Raw genomic sequence first — 21,494 nt, forward strand, 5'->3', positions numbered from 1 at the left:
TTTGGGGGGACTACATCACATTTGAAGTCATTTTGAGGAGTCTATATGATAGAAAATACCCAAGTGTGACACCATTCTAAAAACTGCACCCCTCAAGAAGTTTATTAACACTTCAGGTAATTCACAGGAATTTTTGGAATGTTTAAAAAAGAATGAACATTTAACTTTTTTTAACAATAAATTTACTTTAGCTCCAATTTGTTTTATTTTATCAAGGGTAACAGGAGAAATTGGACCCCAAGCATTGTTGTCCAATTTGTCCTGAGCACGCTGATACCCCATATGTGGGTGGGAACCATCGTTTGGGCGCATGGCAGAGCTCGGAAGGGAAGGAGCGCTGTTTGGAATGCAAACTTAGATGGAATGGTCTGCAGGCGTCACATTGCATTTGCAGAGCCCCTGATGTACCTAAACAGTAGAAACCCCCCACAAGTGACCCCATATTGGAAACTAGACCCCCTAAGGAACTTATCTAGATTTGTTTTGAGAACTTTGAACCCTCAAGTGTTTCACTACAGTTTATAACGCAGAGCCGTGAAAATAAAAATCATTTTTCCCCACAAAAAATGATTTTTTTAGCCCCCCAAATTTTATTTTCCCAAGGGTAACTAGAGAAATTGGACCAAAAACGTTGTTGTCCAGTTTGTCCTGAGTATGCTGATACCCCATATGTTGGGGTTAACCCCGGTTTCGGCGCACGGAAGAGCTCGGAAGGGAAGGAGCACTGCTTTACTCTTTCAACGCAGAATTGGCTGGAATTGTGATCGGACGCCATGTTGCGTTTGGAGAGCCTCTGATGTGCCTAAACAGTGGAAACCCCCAAATTCTAACTGAAACCATAACCAAACACACCCCTAACCCTAATCCCAACCCTTACCATAACCATAACCACACCCCTAACCCAAACATGCCCCTAACCCTAATCCTAACCACACCCCTAACTCCAACATACCCCTAACCCTAATCCCAACAATAACCCTAACCACACCTCAAACCCTGACACACCCCTTACCTTAATCCCAACCCTAATCCCAACCGTAATTGTAATCCAAACCCTAACCCTAACTTTTGCCCCAACCCTAACCCTAACTTTAGCCCCAACCCTAACCCTAACTTTAGCCTTAACCCGAACCCTTACTTTAGCCCCAACCCTGTTATGAACTGGTGGTTTAGGAGCAACATGGGACGAGCTCTGGAGGAGGTGGTACCTGTACTGACCACAGTTCCTGATCTTAACACAACACTAGAAGTAGCCGTGGGATGTTCCTGTCACTCCCTAGACACCTCATCACAGCCGGAGAACTAACTACCCCTAAAGATAGAAACAGGAAAGCTATCCTGCCTCAGAGAAAATCCCCAAAGGAAGACAGCCCCCCACAAATATTGACTGTGAGTGGAGAGGGAAATGACATACGCAGAATGAAACCAGGATGAAGCAAAGGAGGCCACTCTAGCTAGATAGATAGAATAGGACAGAATACTGTGCGGTCAGTATTAAAAACTAGAAAAATCCACCACAGAGTTTACAAAAACCTCCACACCTGACTAAATGTGTGGAGGGTAAATCTGCTTCCCAGAGCTTCCAGCTTAACTGAATAAATCCATACTGACAAGCTGGACAAGAAAAAACATAGAAAGTGCTGAACGATAAAGTCCACAAAATGTGGACTGCAAAGAACAAAGCAAGGACTTAACTTTGCTGAACTGGTTAGAACATCAGGGAAATCCAAGAGAGATGTGAATCCAAGCAGGAACCATTGACAACTGGCACTAGCTGAAGGATAGAGCCAGGATAAACAGCCGAGCCAGAATAGACGATCAGTGGAAGCAGCTGCTGACTGCTAAATCCAAGGAGCAGCAGTTCCACTTAAATCCACCGGAGGGAGCCCAAGAGCAGAACTCACAAAAGTGCCACTTACAACCACCAGAGGGAGCCCAAGAGCGGAATTCACAACACAACCCTAACCTTAACTTTAGCCCCAACCCTAACCCTAACTTTAGCCCCAACCCTAACTGTAGCCCTAACCCTAACTGTAGCCAAACTCTCACCCTAACTATAGTCCCATCCCTAACTGTAGCTCTAACCCTAATTTTAGCCCCAACCCTAACCCTATCTTTAACCCCAACCCTAACCCTAACTTTAGCTCCAACCCTAACCCTAACTTTAGCCTCGACCCTAACCCTAACCCTAATGGGAAAATGGAAATAAATAAATTTTTTAAATTTTATTATATTTCTCTAACTAAGGGGGTGATGAAGGGGGGGTTGATTTACTTTTATAGGGGATTTATTAGCTTATTTGTATGATTGGCAGCTGTCACACACTACAAGATGCTTTTTATTGCAAAAAATAGTTTTTGCGTCTCCACATTTTGAGAGCTATAATTTTTCCATATTTTGGTCCACAGAATCATGTGAGGTCTTGTTTTTTGCGCGACGAGTTGACATTTTTATTGGTACCATGTTCGGAAATGTGACTTTTTTATTTTTTTTGCTGCTGATGCTGTATGGTGGCTCGTTTTTTGCTATTGCCGATGACGTTTTCAGTGGTAACATGCTTATTTATATCCGTCTTTTTGATCGCGTGTTATTCCACTTTTTGTTTGGTGGTATGATAGTAAAGCTTTGTTTTTTGCCTCGATCACTGAAGGGATTAACTAGTGGGACAGTTTTATAGGTCGGGTAGTTACGGATGCGGCGATACTAAATTTGTGTACTTTTATTGTTTTTTTAATTTAGATAAAGAAATGTATTTATTTGAACAATATATAGATTTTTTTTCATTATTTAGGAATTTGTTTTTTTTTACACATGTAAATATTTTTTTTTACATTGTCCCAAAGGGGGACATCACTATATATTATCAGATCAGTGATCTGATAGGCACTGCAGGAGGCTTGCCAGCGCCTGCTCTGAGCAGGAGCTGGCAAGCCACCTCCCTGCAGAGCCTGGAAGGGGAAGCACGCAGGAATCCCCATCCCAGCGCGATGCTTCCCTATGCCGCCGGAACACTGCGATCATGTTTGATCCCAGTGTTCCGGGGGTTAATGTGCCGGGAGCGGTCTGTGACCGCTCCTGGCACATAGTGGGGATGTCAGCTGTAATAATCAGCCACGCTCCCCCCATGAGCGTGGCCGATCGCCTATGACATAATATTCCGTCCAAGTTATGTAGGGCCCACCCCACATGGACGGAATAGTACATCTAATGGAAGAAAGGGGTTAAATTACACTTAGGCCCAGATTTATCAATAGTCTTGATGAAAAGTGCACTGCAGTAGGATGCAAATTTTTCAGCTATCATGTACACTCACCGGCCACTTTATTAGGTACACCATGCTAGTAACGGGTTGGACCCCCTTTTGCCTTCAGAACTGCCTCAATTTTTCGTGGCATAGATTCAACAAGGTGCTGGAAGCATTCCTCAGAGATTTTGGTCCATATTGACATGATGGCATCACACAGTTGCCGCAGATTTGTCGGCTGCACATCCCAAAGATGCTCCATACAAGGCAGGATGGATCCATGCTTTCATGTTGTTTACGCCAAATTCTGACCCTACCATCCGAATGTCGCAGCAGAAATTGAGACATCAGACCAAGCAACGTTTTTCCAATCTTCTACTGTCCAATTTCGATGAGCTTGTACAAATTGTAGCCTCAGTTTCCTGTTCTTAGCTGAAAGGAGTGGTACCCGGTGTGGTCTTCTGCTGCTGTAGCCCATCTGCCTCAAAGTTCGACGCACTGTGCGTTCAGAGATGCTCTTAGGCCTACCTTGGTTGTAACGGGTGGCGATTTGAGTCACTGTTGCCTTTCTATCAGCTCGAAACAGTCTGCCCATTCTCCTCTGACCTCTGGCATCAACAAGGCATTTCCGCCCACAGAACTGCCGCTCACTGGATTTTTTTTCTTTTTCGGACCATTCTCTGTAAACCCTAGAGATGGTTGTGCGTGAAAATCCCAGTAGATCAGCAGTTTCTGAAATACTCAGACCAGCCCTTCTGGCACCAACAACCATGCCACGTTCAAAGGCACTCAAATCACCTTTCTTCCCCATACTGATGCTCGGTTTGAACTGCAGGAGATTGTCTTGACCATGTCTACATGCCTAAATGCACTGAGTTGCCGCCATGTGATTGGCTGATTAGAAATTAAGTGTTAACAAGAAGTTGGACAGGTGTACCTAATAAAGTGGCCGGTGAGTGTACATCCGAAAGGAATGTACTCCTCTCGGATACAGGACTCAATTTCAGTTATAATTAATATCACATTTTTGGCATAAGTTGCGATGATTTTGGTGGTCACTCGTTATCACGACCATGTTGACTAATCCATCTAAATTTGAAAAAGTTAGCAGAGCTAGCTATAAACATAACAAAAGTTGCAAAATGTTGCACAATTACGAGTTGAGTAAAATTTTGGAGACATTGCAAGCTGTTCTATTCCAAAGTGACAAAAACTGCTTGATGAATCATTGCTTAACAGTAGCGTATTAGCAATTTGAAAAGATACACCTAACATAATTGGTTAATCTAGGAATTGTTAGCACAGTGCTGTTGTAGTTAATTGTTCTTTTCATTAAAAAATAGTCAGCAATACTTTTGTCCCATCTGCTTCCACTTTTTCATCATTTGCATAACATTAACTTGTCCATCGATCATGTGATTTTCATAATTCCACAATTTTTCCTTCTTGGTGTTGCAAATTCATGTTGAGGAATGCGTATTACCACCTATACATACACACATCAAAACAGGAAAGGAATTAGTCTAGATCTAAGAATGGCTGACTAATTGGCTTCATACCAACTTGTGAACTGCAAGTTAGATCTTTCATCATTAATTTTTCTTTAACATTAAAACATTTACTTTCTATGTATTATGAGACAAAGCTGTGCAATTAGCTGCAGACCTTTCACTTTTTAATCTATCTATAATTTTAAAGACTATGGAAACCATTAAAGGGAATCTGTCACCACATTTTATCTATTAATATGGGAATATAGGTTTTAGAATGCTGAAAAAAACTCCTTCCTGTGTTTCTCATATCAGATGCCTTGTTGCTGAGAAATCATCTTTTCACTTTATATAAATGACCTCTTTCAGGCTTTGGTGAGGATGGTGCCTGGAAAATAACTCTGCCTCTAGAGCTTGTTTTACCTAGATATCAATATGAAAAAGGCACTATATTAGGGCAGGTTCATGTATAAGGGTTATAATCCAAATCAAATATCATAAGGTAAAGAAAGTGTAAGCCCATAAATATGGAGTATAGTAACACACGGTGGCTAACGGAAAAATAATCTCACCAGTCCATGAAAGAACGCATTTGGTGCTCATTTCGCATCTAGTTTTGTCTATGATATTTGATTTGGATTATAACCCCTATGCATGACCATGTTCTGATATGGCGTTGTGAGTAGCTGACAAATGGACTAAAGACCAATACATATAGAGCGGATTCCGCAATTCAATGGGTTGCAGACTTTTTCCAGCTCAAAGCACCAGTTATATCTGTATTATTACTTTGCTTTATTAGAGATTTCCTTGCTTGTCAGTTCAGCCTCAGGAATCAATGTTTCCATTCATCAACCTTAAACAGAGGAAGATGTGCAGGCTGGATCTTATGTTTACATAATGCCAGACAGGAGATTGCTAAAGGTAAATGTAAAGCAATCATTCTATTAATCTCATAAGTAACTCAGAGTCTCATGCCATTATGATCACAGCAAATACGACCATTGTTTTTATGGGGTGTCACATCTCACAGGACACAATATGGTAGTGACCATTAGGTGGCGCAGTGGCGCCTGACAGATGAGTCTACGGAACTAGGACCTGGCAGGGAGCAGGGACGATGCTGCAGGCGTGCAGCACGACCCAGCTAGTGATGAGAGCGCTGATGCCCAGGATCTGAACTGGGGAACGAGAGCGCACCCAACCAGAACCAAGCCACCTGAGACCTGCGGAGGTGCGCGACCGCCGAGAGGAAGAGACGGAAGAGAGATAAGTAACTAGCCAGGGGTCAGGAATCATCTGGGAGCGGAGGTACAAGAGGATGAGGCGGAAAGCAACATCAGGAACGAGCAGAGGGTCAGAAGCCAGAGAGGACATCACATTCAAGGGTACCCCATGCAATCGCATCACATGTTCCACAAACAATCTGGACAATGTTTCTGCAGAGGGCAATGCCATTAAAGGTACAAAATGTTCCTGCTTACTAAACCTGTCCGCTACCACCCAAATGACAGTATTATACCCTTAGAAGGAGGAAGATTGCTGATAAAGTCCAAGGACAAATGAGTCCATGGTCTTTCAGGAATTGCCAAAGGCATCAATTCCCCGGCCGGCCATGAGAACTTTTAGCGCGGGCACAAACCTCACAGGCAGACACAAACCTCCCCACATCTGAGGAAAGCGAAGACCACCAGAATACCCTGGCAACAGCCCTATGGTTAGCCAAAATCCTAGGATGCCCACTAAGGGCAGAGTTGTGGAATTCCCGGAGGACCCTGACGCGCAACTGAATGGGTACAACTTATTCACAGGTTTGGACGGGGGAGCCCGAGACTGAGGTTCCCGAATCTCCCGCTCCAAACCGGATGAAACGTCAGCCACCCCTACCCCCAGTTGAAGAATGGAGGAAGGAGGTTCGGGGAAAGACTCTGGATCCAGACTACGGGACAAGGCATCAGCCTTAATATTTTTGGAACCTGGACGAAAAGTCATCAAGAACTGAAACCGAGAAAAGAAAAGTGACCACCTAGCCTGTCTCGGTGTCAACCTCTTGGCAGACTCAATGTAAGCCAGGTTTTTGTGGTCAGTAACCACAGTAATGGGATGAACTTCCCCCTCCAAAAAATGCCTCCATTCCTCAAATGCCAGTTTAATGGGCAGAAGTTCACTATTATCAACATTATAGTTCCTTTCTGCAGAAGAAAATTTCCAATTTCCTATAGAAAAAGGCACAGGGTCTCAAGTTGGTCAAAGTGGCGGGCCCCTGTGACAACACTGCCCTCACCTCTGATGCATCCACCTCAACGATAAAAGGTTTGGACGGATTTGGCTGAATCAGAACCGGAGCGGACATGAAAGGTTTCGTTAATAGTGTTTAGCGATACCATCCGATACTTGAAAGTATCGGTATTGGAAAGTATCGGCCGATACCGGCAAAGTATCGGATCTAATCCGATACCGATACCCGATACCAATACAAGTCAATGGGACACCAAGTATCGGACGATATCCTGTATGGTTCCCAGGGTCTGAAGGAGAGGAAACTCTCCTTCAGGCCCTGGGATCCATATCAATGTGTAAAAGAAAGAATTAAAATAAAAAATAGGGATATACTCACCCTCCGACGCAGCCTGGACTTTACCGCCGTAACCGGGAGCCGTTGTACCTAAGAATGCGCGCTTGAAGGGCCTTAGATGAGGTCACGGCGCTCTGATTGGTCTGTAGCAGTCGCGTGACCGCTACGCGACCAATCACAAACCCGTGACGTCACCTAAGGTCTTTCAAGCGCTTGAAATACCTTAGAAGACGTCCGCAGCTTCTGATTGGTCGCGTAGCGGTCGCGTGACCGCTACGCGACCAATCACAAAGCAGTGACGTCACCTAAGGTCTTTCAAGCGCTTGAAAGACCTTAGGTGACGTCACTGCTTTGTGATTGGTCCGCTGATTGGTCCGCTATGGACCAATCAGAGCGCCGTGATGTCATCTAAGGCCCTTCAAGCGCGCATTTTTAGGTACAACGGCTCCCGGTTACGGCGGTAAAGTCCAGGCTGCGTCGGAGAGGTGAGTATATCCCTATTTTTTATTTTAATTATTTTTTTTACACATTGATATTAATCCCGATACCGATTCCCGATACCACAAAAGTATCGGATCTCGGTATCGGAATTCCGATACCCGCAAGTATCGGCCGATACCCGATACTTGCGGTATCGGAATGCTGAACACTATTCGTTAATGACAAAAACACCACTACAGCTGAGGCTGACCTATTCTTGATATCAGCCCCTTTTTAAGTCAGATCTGTAAGAGGTTTAACCACCTGTGAGAACCCCTTAATAAACTTCTGATAATAATTGGGAAACCCCAAGAAGCATTGGAGACCTTTCAAATCTCCGGGCTGCAGCCAATCAACAATGGCTTGGGCCATCTTAGGATCCATACGAAACCCGTCACCAGATACAATAAACCCCAGAAAAGGCAATTCCTGCATGAAAATGAACATTTCTCTAACTTATTAGGAGTAATATTCATCTGCGCTAGCTGCAATAGGGTGGAAATGTGGAAATAAGATATGGGTTCGAAACCACTTACAATTTTTTAATGTTGGAAAAATATGGATAGACTCCGGATCCTGTTTGGTGCCCGATCCAGGTGGCGTTATAAGTTATTGGTGCCAATATGGGTGCTGTGCTACTTGCAGATGCTCAGGTGTTTGAGAATGTTTGCTCTTGTGCCGTCTTACGGTTCCCACTGAGGGATAAATATACACCTTTTAAATTATGATTTCACTAGTCCATATAAAGCCTAGAAATGTGGGTTTGGGTGTACTCACTCTTGATGGGCGGTCAGAATGCTGATGCTCATCAGCTAGTGGGAGGCGCTTAGAGCAGGGTATATGTCCTGTGTAATTGAGTTTTGGAGGATCATCTCCCTGATAGAGTGAATGTGCCAATATAACATAGAGGTCAACATGCACACATGATTATAGTGCCCACTGCACTGACGAATACTCACTGATTCCCTGTGCTGCCTGGCTTGGAAATCATGCAGATCGCAAGTGGGTCACCGCTGTGATTTGTATGATAGATTGCGAGTGAAGCTGCGGCGAGAGCCGCAGGACCGCGAAAGCCTCGCGTGCCCCGGCAGGAAGCAATGTCGAGGTAGCGGTCGAGAGGGGTGGGTGGAGCTAGGGGTGACGCCACCGAGCTATGTATGACAGGTGTGCTGTTGCAGCGCCCCAGAGTCCTGGTCATTGCAGTAATGTCGCTCTTCCACCAGGGGGAGTGATATTACGTCTGATGGTACTAAAGGAGTTCACCTGACCAGGTATCACAGTCACACACTACACTTCACACTCCAGTCCACCAGGGGGAGCAAAGGTACAATCTACCAGGCCACTCCTCACACACGGATAAAACTGGTGGGTTGGATAGGAAGTTAGGCAGAAGCTACCTGGGTTTGACCCAGAGAGGACCTGTCAGGCAGACAGGGGGAAAGGAGGAACATGTAAGTTGCAGACAGAGGGTCCCTGTCAGGGGTGGGATCCTGGCAGAGACCAAGCACGAGATAGAACGTTACGGAGCTGCGCCTGCACTCCATTGCGGCAGCATCCTAAGAAAGGACACGAAGCGTAGTATATTGTGGAGAGTGAGAAACGAAGTCACAGCACAAGGAGATAATACCGGGAGGAGTTCTGCCCCAAGATCGACAGCCTCCTTCTGAGGCGCATAGCCGGTGGCCGGAACACTGAAGGAGTGATAGGCTCTACGCATTACTTCAGAGACTGACAGGACAGTCGACTCCAAGTTGGCTGCCCGACCTTAATACCTATGAATACACGGAGGCAAATTGTGGGAGAGGGGCGTCACTAGGGTCCCTATAAAATAGCTCCAGGCCTACCCCGTCACACGGGTTGTCCTATCCATATCATCCATCCACGAAAGTTGTGAGGACTATCCCGTGGTGCTCAGCAGGGAGGTACTACAACACACAGGCGCTAGTAGGAAGGCTACTGATTATCACTTGGATAAGGGAACTCTGGATGTGCCTTCGGACCGGCCGGACTCAGCCTGCCCTGTGAACAGTACTCTGGACTGTGGACTCTGAAGTCTTCAGTAAAAGGTAAAGAGAATGCAACCTTTGTGTCCTCATTATTCATTGCGCCTTAAGACGTTCACAATCACCACCTACACATCTGGGAAGCCCTGGGGACATACTTCACCTATGGGAAGGTACACCATCTAGCTGCCATTCCATCACCCCAGTGGACCCCTAGCAGCGTCGGTCACCCTTACCAAATACCACAGGTGGCGTCACGAACACCGTACAACCAACTACACCTTTAATTGGATGCCCCTCAGAAGGGCCACGGACCGGGTCGGGCCACCGTGACATCCCCAGAACCGAGGGAGATAGACCCGGTACCGAGTACCCCATTGCCCTACACGTGGGGGCGATCCACTGTGGACAGCCAAACAACTAATTTAAAGGACTCTAGCCCTCTTTATCAGGGTAATGACTGTCTGCGCCCAGACCTGACCTTATATATAATATCAGGTCTGGGCGCAGACAGTCATTACCCTGACGAAGAGGGCTAGAGCCCTTGAAACACGTTGGTTGGCTGTCCACAGCACACCTGTCCTACGTAGCTCGGTGACCTCACCCCTAGCTCCACCCACCCCTCTCATCCGCTACCTCTGCGTTGCTTCTGGCTGGGGCATGCGAGGCTTTCGCGGTCCTGCGGCTCTCGCCACAGCTTCACTCGCCGCAACTTCACTCGCAATCTATTTCACAAATCACAGCGGTGACCCGCTTGCAATCTGCACGATTTCCAAGCCCTGCAGCATGGGGAATCAGTGAGTATTCGTCATTGCAGTGGGCACTATAATCATGTGTGCATGTTGACCTGTATGTTATATTGGCACATTCACTCTATCAGGGAGCCGATCCTCCAAAACTCAATTACACAGGACATATACCCTGCTCTAAACGTCTCCCACTAGCTGATGATTATCAGCATTCTGACTGCCCATCAAGAATGAGTACACCCAAACCCACATTTCTAGGCTTTATATGGACTAGTGAAATAATAATTTAAAAGGTGTATATTTATCCCTCAGGGGGAACCGTAAAAAGATACAAGAGCGAACATTCTCAAACACCTGAGCATCTGCAAGTGGCACAGCACCCATATTGGCACCAATAACATACAACGCCACCTGCAACGGGCACCAAACAGGATCCGGAGTCTATCCATATTTTTCCAACATTAAAAAATTGTAAGTGGTTTCGAACCCTTATCTTATTTCCACATTTCCACCCTATTGTAGTTAGCGCAGGTGAAAATTACTCTTATTTATTTTGACAGGTGCACACAGAACCTGTACCAATTACCAGCAGCATTCTACATAAAGGACTACCTTTCTTATTCCAATAAATTTTCATTCCTATTTAGGAGCGCCAGTGTTTTCGCTTTTACAAATTTCTCTAACTTAGCAAAAAGCAAGTTCTCCCAGAGTCTCTGGAGAACAGCACGGAGATGAGTTATATGAGTCTGTTTATCAGCCGAGTAGATGAGTATGTCGTCTAAATACACAACCAAAAAATGCCCAGTGAAATCAGAGAACGCATAATTGATGAAATTCTGAAAGACTGCTGGAGCATTAGTCAAACCGAAGGGTATGACCAGGTTTTCAAACAACCCCTTCAGAAGTGAGAAGCACAGTCTTCCATTGATCCCCCTCTCACACCCGAATGAGATTGTATGCTCCCCTTAAATCCAACTTAGAAAACCATTTGGCCCCAGATAACTGGTTAAATAAATTGGGAATGAGTGGGAGAGGGTATGTGTTTCTCACAGTAATCTTATTGAGTTCTCGAAAATCGAGGCATGGACGAAGGCCACCGTCTATTTTTTTTACAAAAAAAACTACCGCCACAGGAGAAACAGAGGGGTGAATATGCCCCTTGCGGAGACTCTCGGCAACATACTCTTTCATGGCGTCCCACTCAGGACCGGAAAGATTAAACAGGTGGGCTTTGGGCAATTTGATGCCTGGCATCAGGTCAATGGCACAATCAAATGCGCGGTGTGGTGGTAAAACCTCGGCCACAATTTCGGAGGACACGTCCTCGAAGTCCTTCAGGTACTCCAGAACACCTTCCAGACTGACGGACGACACAGATGCACAAAATAAACATTTTTTCACACAATTAGGGCCCCATTAACAATCTCTCAGGTTTCCCAGTCAATAACTGGATTATAAACCTGTAACCAAAGGAACCCTAGTACCAGCCCCGCATGGAGATTGTCCAAAACAAAACATGATATATGCTCCATATTATTATTATTATTATTATTATTATTATTATTCATTTTTATAGCGCCATTTATTCCATGGCGCTTTACATGTGAAATACGGGGCAAATATAGACAAATACATATGAACAGAACCCACCCTGAGAACAAACTCCTCAGACACAAAATCAATCCCATCCTTAGCGAGAGTTGTAGAGTCTATTGCCACAACCTTTATGGGTGTCTCTAACCTGACTGTCCCTATCTTACAATGAGCCTTCAATTTAGAGTCAATTAGATTCACTGAGGAGCAACAATCCACAAAAGACCAAGAGGAGAAAAAACAGTTTTTAACACCAAGATCCACTTTGAGCAATAATTTGAAAACTGAGTAAAAATGTACCTGGGGGTCTGGGTAACTTACTCGACAGTTACCCAGACCTAGGCATTTCCTGACACCTTGGAAACAGATGGACAGGTGGGACAGTCCTTCTTCCAATGACCCGGGGCACCACAGTAAAAACATAGCCGATTCTCCCTTCGGCGTCTCCTCTCTCTTTCCTTAATGGAGGTGGTCCCCACTTCCATGGGCTCGATGGTGGTAAAGACTCATGTTTAGCCAGAAACAAGGGTGCCTGCCATTGTACCATTCCTCTTTCCCGCAGTCGACGATCCATGCGGACTGCCTGTGTCATCGCCACTTCCAGAAAATCGGGTAGCGGGTGCAAGGCCAGAGCATCCTTTAAATGCTAGAATAATCCCTTCCGAAACAGACACCTTAGTGCAGAGTCATTCCAAGACACCTCTGGGGACCATCGCCTAAACTTGTAACAGTACCACTCGGCTGAGAGCTTCCCCTGAGAAAGACTCATAATCGCATCCTCTGCCAATGCCATACAATCAGGTTCATCATAAATGAGCCCCAGAGCTTCAAAGAACAGATCAACAGACATTCTCTTAGGGGAGGTGGAGGGTAGTGAGAAAGCCCAAGACTGCGGACCCTCCCGAAGCAAAGACATGACTATCCCCACCCTCGAAATCTCATCACCCGAGGAACAAGAACGTAGTGAAAACAATAGTTTACAACCCTCCCTAAATACCCAAAATTTCTCCTTTTCCCCAGAAAAGGTGTCAGGGAGTTTGACAGTGGGCTCATGGGAGGGTAAGGAAACATCAGAATCACCAACATTTTTACTGCCCGCCGACGGAGACGCAGTCCTAGTAGACTTGACTGTTTCAACCAGAAAAGGTGTCAGGGAGTTTGACAGTGGGCTCATGGGAGGGTAAGGAAATATCAGAATCACCAACATTTTTACTGACCGCCGATGGAGACGCAGTCCTAATAGACTTGACTGTTTCAGCCAAATCTCTTAAGACCTGTTGGTGGGACGCCACCAAAGCTCTCTGATACACAGACAAATTTTGCATCATCTAGGTCAGATTGGTTACCTGATCGGACAAAGCGTGGAGCGAATCCATTACTGCAGCTGTGGGCAAATTTCCCGAAACAAATTTGAGGGTCAGTTATAATGTCGCAGTTCACAGGATACGATATGACAGTGACCACTAGGTGGCGCAGAGGCGCCTGATGGATGAGTCTACAGAGCGAGGACCTGGAAAGGAGCAGGGTCGATGATGCTGGCGTGCAGCACGACCCAGTCGGTGAGGAGAGCTCCAATGCCTTGGATCTGAACCAGGGAACGAGAGCGCTCCCAACCAGAACCAAGCCACCTGAGACCTGCAAAGGTGCGTGACCGCCGAGAGGAAGAGATGGAAGAGAGGTCCGTAACTAGCCAGGGGTCGGGAACCAGCTGGGAGTGGAGATACAAAAGGATGAGGCGGAAAGCAACATCAGGAACGAGCAGAGGGTCAGAAGCCAGAGAGGACAGGGAGGTACAAAATCAGAAGATGAGAAGACAAGTCAGTATATCGAGCCGGGTCATGCACGTGGAAGCCAAGTATAAACAAGGACGTAGTACAGGGGCACAGGGAAAGTGGTGCAGACAGCAAACAGGGAGGAAAGGGGACAGGAGAATCACATGGCTAAACCTAGGTCAGCTGCTCCAGCCGAGGGACCGGAACTATAACCAACACTGGACCCAGGCAAAAACAGCTCTAAATAGCAGCCATAGAACCAAAGAGAGGTGGATAAAATTAACCCAGACCTGACCAGGAAGGGAAAGAAGCAAAACCCCGTCCTGGATCATGACATGGGGTTAGTAAACCCAGGAGAGCTATCACTACTGTGGTCTCAAATACAGTCCCAGGTGATGGGCTGATGAAATATTCTTTATTTTTTTGAGCTAAAAGCAAATGTGTAAGGTGTAGGGAGGAAAAGAAGACACATGTTTTAGTCAGGCAGTTGTTGGAATGAAGTTGAGGGGAGAGGATCTAGGCTGAATTTATGGAGCCTTGGATGTATGGTCTATTGAGTTTTGGAGATTGTTTGCCGGCTGGGATGAATCCCCCTGCTATGGTTGAGGGATTTATTGTCTGGATTTCACAAACTTTTCTAAGAATTGTTGGTCCTTGATTCATGGATGTTGGCTGTCTTTTTTGTCATCTGGAGGAGCCTGGGCTGTTACTACAGACTATAGTGGAGGGAGATACAAAATCTGTGGGCCAACCAAAAGTTGAGAGACAGTGAGTATCACCTGGTACGGTGGAAGTGGGACTACCGGCCCCAGGGAGGAGATCTTGTGGACTGAGGGTGAGGTATTTTGGCCATCTACCTCAGCTATGAGTGTCTTGTGTCTCATATATTTTTTATACTCTTTTAAATCATGTTGTAATAAAGTTAATTTTAATTATATATGTTTGTGCATCACACTTAGTCTTTATCGTTTTTAGTTTAAAAAATAGCCCAATGTCTGAACATCTCACGGAGAACTGTTCAATAGTGTTGAGCGATACCGTCCGATACTTGAAAGTATCGGTATCGGAAAGTATCGGCCGATACCGGCAAAGTATCGGATCTAATCCGATACCGATACCCGATACCAATACAAGTCAATGGGACACCAAGTATCGGACGGTATCCTGTATGGTTCCCAGGGTCTGAAGGAGAGGAAACTCTCCTTCAGGCCCTAGGATCCATATCAATGTGTAAAAGAAAGAATTAAAATAAAAAATAGGGATATACTCACCCTCTGACGCGCCCTGGACTTTACCGCCGTAACCGGGAGCCGTTGTACCTAAGAATGCGCGCTTGAAGGGCCTTAGATGACGTCACGGCGCTCTGATTGGTCCGTAGCGGTCGCGTGACCGCTACGCGACCAATCACAAAGCCGTGACGTCACCTAAGGTCTTTCAAGTGCTTGAAATACCTTAGAAGACGTCCGCAGCTTCTGATTGGTCGCATAGCGGTCGCGTGACCGCTACGCGACCAATCACAAAGCCGTGATGTCACCTAAGGTCTTTCAAGCGCTTGAAAAACCTTAGGTGACGTCACGGCTTTGTGATTGGTCGCGTAGCGGTCACGCGACCGCTACGGACCAATCAGAGCGCCGTAACGTCATCTAAGGCCCTTCAAGCGCGAATTCTTAGGTACAACGGCTCCCGGTTACGGCGGTAAAGTCCAGGGGCCGCCGGAGAGGTGAGTATATCCCTATTTTTTATTTTAATTCTTTCTTTTACACATTGATATTAATCCCGATACCGATTCCCGTTACCACAAAAGTATCGGATCTCGGTATCGGAATTCCGATACCGCAAGTATCGGCCGATACCCGATACTTGCGGTATCGGAATGCTCAACACTACTGTTCAATCCATCATCCAAAAATTCAAGGAGAATGGCACAACTGCAAACCAATCAAGACATATCCATCCATCTAAACTGACATCCTATGGTCACTCTGGATGAGCTGCAACGATCTATAGCTCAAGCAAAGAATCTGTCCACAGGAAAACTATTAGTCCTATTTTTTTACATATTCGCCTTTATGGAAGACTGGCAGGAAATAAGATATTTTTCAAAGCAAGCCTTAAGAAGTCTCGCTTGCAGCTTGCAAAAAGTCATTTAGGGCACACAGCTAGCACATGAAAGAAGATGCTCTGGTCAGATGAAACCAAAGTAGAACTTTTGGGGTGAAATACAAAATGCTATGTGTATCGGAAAATGAACACTGTCAAACCTGGTGGTAGCAGCATTATGCTGTGGGGAGGCTTTTCTTCAGCAGGGAAGCTGGTCAAAGTTTATTAGAAAATGGAAGGAGCTAAATACCAGGAAATCCTAGAGAAAAACCTGTTAGAGACCGCAAAAGACTTGAGACTGGTGTATAGATTCACCTTCCAGCAGGACAACAACCAGGAATTGAAGACTCGCCGCGAGACTGAGGATCTCTTGGTGCAGCTGGATTTAGCTGCTTAGAGGAAATCGTCTAACCAGGAATTGAAGCTCATGGGAGATAATTTGCATATTCCTGGTGCATTCTGGGATGAGTAAACAGTCGCTGCGGGTCTGAGGATCTTTGGTTGTACCTGGTTCGAGCTGCTTGGAAAAAAATCATCAATGATTCTACAGAAATTCATTTTTTTCAATATGGAGAAGGAGATTACCCATATGGTGTGCTGCAATGTGTGCTATATGTTTACAGACATGCCAGAGGATACAAACTTTACATGCCAGAAATGCAAACTTGTGAATCTGTGCAAAGTCTTCAGAAGAGAATAGCTACACTGAAGATGAGGATGTCCTTGACAGAGCAGAAGAATCTCTTCAGAATGTTCCAAGAGAAGAACGTTTCAGTGTTCCTGCAGAAGATAATGACAGACTAGAATAATGTAATCAGAATGTTTGGAGAGAATGTTGGGGGTCGAGTTCCCGCCTCTGCACAGGGGGAATCTCGGGCCATCTCTGCTGCAGTCTCCCATTCTTCTCCTGCCACAGTGGAAGCTGCTCAGCGGAGATGTCGGTCCCAGCATCTCACTCAATCTGACTCTGTGAGGAGGATTATTGCTGCTTTTCCAGCTTCTGCCATTGAAGTCAGTGCTGGGCAGCGGCAAGCAGACGCTTTTGGGACCAAGTTCTGCTTTTCTCCTTCTGAGCATGCCCAGGGTAAGATCTCTCATTGGAGATCGAGGGTCACATGCTTGGATACTGCAGCAAAGCCCATTGGTCCTCCAGGAAGGTCCTGAAGGTGCTCAGGCTTTGTCCAGCTTCTCATTGGTCCTTCTAGGAAGGTCTTGTTCTGGTTGCAGCTATAAAAGGCTTGCATGGCCGCACAGCCATGTGCTAGTATCTTTCTAAGTTATGTGCTTTGCGCCAGTCTGGTCATGTAAGATTGTGTTCAGGGACCCGGCTAAAATAAGCCCCTAGAATGCTGGCACCTCCGGCGAGGAGTTTGTGTGTTTGTGTGTATTCAGGGACCTGGCTGAAATAAGCCCCTAGAATGCTGGCACCTCCGGCGAGGAGTTTTGTGTGCATGCTTGACCACTGACTGCTCTCTGTTGGGCAGTTAGCCTGTGCTCCTGTGAAGTCTAACAGGGCCCAGAGCTTTGCTTTCATGGCTGCTCTGTGAGTTAACAGAGCTAGCCAATACCGCCATATAGTGCTGCCATTTGCTAGCAGCAGGTTTTCCTGCACGGAGGACCCCGGGCTGCGAACGCATCAATAACAATAAAAAACTATATTTTCTCAGTGCATTCCACTAGCCTTAACAGAGAATCACCTTTCAGTGTACTTGCAGAAGAAGAAAATTGGAGGCATGTGACCCCAAGAAGCAGGAGGATGAGGAGGTAGTCAGCACCCATACCACTGAAGAACCGCTAAAAAGCTCTCATGCAGGACAACTATGAAAATGTACATCGAAAAAGTGCTTTGACCACAAAGAACACCCCAATAAGAAATCAGAAGCTTCTTGAAGGGAGAAAAAGAAGTATTGTGGTGAAGAAAAAAAGGAGAGTGGTGGTCAAGGGGTTTTCCCCACTGAGAGGAACAGAATCCACTATCTAAGACAGGACTTAACTTCATGAGAAGTGTGCTGACTTCCAGGTGCCCAAATCAAAGATGTGTCTGATAGGGTATCAAGACTCTTCAGTGCTAAATATGACTGCCTATGTCTATTAGTACACATAGGAACAAATGACACATCACTAAAGGACCTGGAAACTATAGGCAAAGACTTTGATGACCTAGACCAGAAAGTGAAGGAACTGGGAATGTAGGTTGCCTTCTCATCAATTCTCCCAGTGGTCCATGATCTAAGGAGACTGAACAAGATTCTTCAGATGAACAACTGGCTACATTGATGGTGCTGTGAGCAACATTTTGGTTTTCTTTATCATGGAGTGAATTACCTGTATGATGGACTCCTTTCTATAGATGGGTTGCATGTTACCTAAACAGGAAAACACATATTGTGTAGACATTTTGCTACACTCTTCTGGAGGGCTTTAAACTAGAGCAGTATGGGATGTGAAATATACGGCCAGGAAGAAATATGCAGCTAATTAATTCTTTTGAAAACCCTGCAATTAGAAGCGGAAAGGAAGAAGAAAAACAACAAACGGTGAATGAAAATAGAGGAACCAGAGAAGCAGACTGCAAAATAAAATGTGTCTATACATATGCACATAGCATGGGATAAAAACAAGAATAATTGGAGCTGCTAACACAGGAAAAGAGATATGATGTCATAGGCATCACTGAAACTTGGTGGGATGATACACATGCTTGGAATTCAAACCGTGAATGCTACAACTTATTTATTAGAAACATGATTAATAAGACGGGAGGAGGTGTTTCATTGTTTGTTATGAAAACGTATATCTCAATAGAGATCCAAACTTCAGAGACTGGTAGCTCTGAAGAAACTGTTTGGATAACAATTCATGGTGAGAAGAACAGAAAGGACACTATTGTAGGTATTTACTATTGGCCACCTGGACAAACTGAATATATGGATGAACTCTTTTAACATCAGTGGTCTCTGTTCAAAAAAAAGTACGACATAGTGATCATGGGAGATTTTAACTATCCAGATATTTGTTGTGAGGCCATGTGCACACGTTCAGTATTTTTCGCGTTTTTTTCGCGTTTTTTCGCTATAAAAACGTGATAAAAACGCGAAAAAAACGCTTACATATGCCTCCCATTATTTTCAGTGTATTCTGCATTTTTTGTGCAAATGTAGCCTTTTTTTCCGCGAAAAAATCGCATCGCGGAAAAAAAAGCAACATGTTCATTAAAATGCGGAATTGTAGGGGATTCCGCACACCTGGGAGTCCATTGATCTGCTTACTTCCCGCACGGGGCTGTGCACACCATGCGGGAAGTAAGCAGATTATGTGCGGTTGGTACCCAGGGTGGAGGAGAGGAGACTCTCCTCCATGGACTGGGCACCATATAATTGGTCAAAAAAAAGAATTAAAATAAAAAATAGTCCTATACTCACCTTCGATGTCTTCCCACCTCTCCACTGCACGCTGTCGCTTCGGTTCCTGTAGCTGGTGTGCGGTGAAGGACCTGCCGATGACATCGCCATCTTGTGATTGGTCGAGACCGGTCATGTGACCGCTCACGTGACCGCGACGTCATGGAAGGTCCTGCGCGCACACACCATCTATATGGAACGGACGCCGGTGAGGAGATCAGCTGTCTGCGGGTGAGTATAAGCATTTTTTTTATTTTTTTTATTATTTTTAAACATTCTATCTTTTACTATAGATGCCGCATAAGCAGCATCTATAGTAAAAAGTTGGTCACACTTGTCAAACGCTATGTTTGACAAGTGTGACCAACCTGTCAGTCAGTTTTCCAAGCGATGCTACAGATCGCTTGGAAAACTTTAGCATTCTGCAAGCTAATTACGCTTGCAGAATGCTAAAAAAAACGTGAAAAAAACGAAAAAAAAAACGCAAAAAAAATATGCGGATTTCTTGAAGAAAATTTCCGGTTTTCTTCAGGAAATTTCTGCAAGAAATCCGGACGTGTGCACATACCCTGAATCTCTCTCAGGCAAAAGTACTTGGTCCAGAAAATTCTTATCTTCTCTTGCTGACAACTTTATCTTTCAAAGGAGGAAATGGTTGAAGAAGATAAGGTGGCTGGGAATTTAGGAGGCAGTGATTATGCTATCCTAGAATTTCGGATTACAAGAGGAGGAAGAGCAGCTCTTTAAGGTTGGACCTCAGAAAGACAGATTTTAATGGACTCATAAAGAGGGCAGGAAAGGTCCAATGGCTAGATGTTCTAAAAAATAGAAATGCCCAAGAAAGATGGGAGATTTTGTTAAATGAAATGATCATTGCACAATCGGTAACAATCCCGAAAAGAAGGAAGATTTGGAAGCATTTAAAATGACCAGGGTGCATGAACACAACTTAGTCACTTGTTAAAAAGGAAAACAGAAATGTATATCAAATAGAATGAGGGGGACATATCTAAAGAAGAACATAATGCTGTTTTCAGGGAATAGAAGGCAAGAGTTATGAGAGCTAAAGCCAGTAATGAAGTAGGGCTTACAAGGGAGACCAAAAGCAGCAAAAAAGGATTTTAGGGGTATGTCAAAAGCAACAGAAATGTCAAAGATGTTATAGGATTTTTGCAAGATGAAAAGGGTGAAGTGGTAAAAAATTATGTTGAGAAAGCAGATGGAACATCAACTGATCTTTGCGGTGCCATCAAAGTAATAAAATAATCCCTTCTATCCATAAACAGAGAGATGGTGAGGGAACACTTAGCTAATTTAAATTAAATTAAATCTCCTGGTCCAGATGAATTACACACTATGGTACTGAAATAGTTAGCAGAGGAAATTGCAGAACCACTAGCCAGAATATTTAAAAAATCATGGAAAACAGGAGAAGTCCCTGAAGATTTGAGAAGGGCAAATGTTGTCCCTACTTTCAAAAAAGGAAAAAAAAATGGAGCCAGGAAATTACAGGCCAGTGAGCCTGAATTCTATACCAAGAAAGATATTTGAACAAATTATTAAACACCATGTATGGAAGTACTTGGATAAGAATACAGTAGTTAACCAGAGCCAGCAAGGGTTTGTAGCAAACAAGTCATGCCAGACTAATCTTATTTCCTTCTATGATGGAATCACTGACTGGGTGGATACGGGAAATGCAGTTGACATAGTATATCTCGACTTCAGCAAAGCATTTAATAAAGTATCTCATACTTTCCGTATTGAGAAAATGACCAAGTATGGGATTGACAAGGATATGGTTAGGTGGATTCATAACTGGCTCAGTGATTGTACTCAAAGTGTGCTAATAAATGGTTCCACATCCAGTTGGAAAAGTGCTTCAAGTGGGGTACCACAAGGCTTTGTCCTGGCCTAAGTGATGTTTATCATTTTTATAAAGGATCTAGATAAAGGAACTGAAGGTAAACTAATCAAATTTGCATATGATGCAAAGCTAAGAGGGATAGATAACACTAGAAAATACAGAGAAAGGATTCAGAAGTGTCACGGAGTAACCTGTTACAGACCAGTGCCAGAAGACCGCA

The 21,494-nt window shown here is 44.8% G+C and overlaps 1 long non-coding RNA gene across 1 annotated transcript in view; it reads right to left on the minus strand.

Annotated features, from left to right (window-relative positions):
• Positions 1 to 4,404: 4,404 nt before the first annotated feature.
• Positions 4,405 to 21,494, minus strand: part of LOC143813698 (uncharacterized) — a 37,670-nt gene continuing 20,580 nt past the window's right edge. The window contains exon 3 of the long non-coding RNA XR_013223618.1: positions 4,405 to 4,730. This is a non-coding gene — a long non-coding RNA (uncharacterized LOC143813698). The remainder of the gene's footprint in view (positions 4,731 to 21,494) is intronic.

Source organism: Ranitomeya variabilis, chromosome 1 (genome assembly GCF_051348905.1).
Source record: "Ranitomeya variabilis isolate aRanVar5 chromosome 1, aRanVar5.hap1, whole genome shotgun sequence".
Taxonomy (NCBI): domain Eukaryota; kingdom Metazoa; phylum Chordata; class Amphibia; order Anura; family Dendrobatidae; genus Ranitomeya; species Ranitomeya variabilis.